Source organism: Mus pahari, chromosome 2 (assembly GCF_900095145.1).
Source record: "Mus pahari chromosome 2, PAHARI_EIJ_v1.1, whole genome shotgun sequence".
NCBI classification, from domain to species: Eukaryota; Metazoa; Chordata; class Mammalia; order Rodentia; family Muridae; genus Mus; species Mus pahari.
In genome coordinates, this window is record NC_034591.1 from 56,560,347 (window position 1) to 56,561,755 (window position 1,409).

The 1,409-nt window shown below is 43.0% G+C and overlaps 1 protein-coding gene across 3 annotated transcripts in view; it reads right to left on the reverse strand.

Moving 5' to 3' along the window:
• Dgki (diacylglycerol kinase iota) overlaps positions 1-1,409 on the reverse strand; it is a 449,040-nt gene that overhangs the window by 376,132 nt on the left and 71,499 nt on the right. The window lies entirely within an intron of this gene.

Below are 1,409 nucleotides of genomic sequence, written 5' to 3' on the forward strand. Positions count from 1 at the left end.
AAAAAAAAAATCACAAACCAATAATTTACCCAAATAGCACTTTGTAGATGCAAAAGTAATGTACTCTCCTGAGTAAGAGAGTATTTTCAATAATGTTTTGTTTTGATTTGTTTTGTTTTGTTTTGTTTTAAGACATTCTCACTATGTACCCCAGGCCAGCTTTGAACTTGCAACTCTTTTGTCTCATCCTTCAGAGAGCAGGGAATCTATGCAGACATCACCATAGCTAACTCTCAGCAGTANGGTAACCATAGGTCTTCATAACAATTCTTAAACCAGCATAGTTATGCAGAATGGCAGAGCTGTGATCTTTGAGGGCAATGTCCTTACCACTGAACATCCTCAACAGATTGACTGGAAAATGTCCAACAGACTTGACTAAGTCTGCGAAACCCAAAGGCCTCAGGTCCTCAGAGAGATACTTGAGTTGAGTCAATGCCAGACTGGGGGACATGTGCTGGGAAGACGAAATTGCTCCTGAGTGTCCTCTAATCACTGAAGGGTAGAACGCTTTCCACGTGGACACCGGGAATGCAGCTGTGGGCTTCTGGAGAATAACGACATTTATACAGAGCCTGGCTTTGATCTACGGTGACGGTAGCTCACGTGTTCAAAAGAGAACAACAAAATAAAATGATTGGTTTCCCTTGGTTTTCTTGCCTTTCCACTGCGGTGTCCCACCTTCTTCTCAAACTTTTAGAAGATAAGAGAATCTCATCNACTTTTTCCACTAAATTACATAGAGGACACAGTGGAGACAGAGACACCATAAAGATACATTTTAAGACTAAAGTGTGGCTCCTGGAGAGACAACTTGGTGGCTATCAGCACTTGCCTTTCTTACCCAGGAACTGACTTCCATTCCCAGCACCAACACTGAGTAGCTCATATGTACCTGTAACTCCAACTCTAGGGGATGTGATGCTGTCTTCTAGATTCTAAAAGTACACACACACACACACACACACACACACACACACACGCACGCACACACCAAAGCACTACACAAATCTGCTCACCGAAAGCAAGCAAACAGAATGGTTTTTCAGGAAGAGGCTAAGCTCTCAAACCTGTACNCTCTTCTCCCCACCAGAGGTAACCATTCTTAACTACGAAAGCGTGCTTTGATGGTTTCATCACATTTATTGCTAATGTAAAAAGAAAAATGAAAAAGGATGCCAGTTCCAAATTATTCATGTCTCTTTACTTAAATAGGGCCAAAATATTTGGAAACACTGTCGGTGGCTATTCCAAGTTGTTGTATTCATACAGGCAACAAACAGGCTTCTGTTTTCAGACTCCACTGACAGAGACAAGCGTTCCTCCCGCCTTGGAATGGCGAGGCAACTTAGTGGGTACAGACATCTCAGATGGAGACAAGGGGGTGGGGAGAGGAGTGAGTCAGGGTC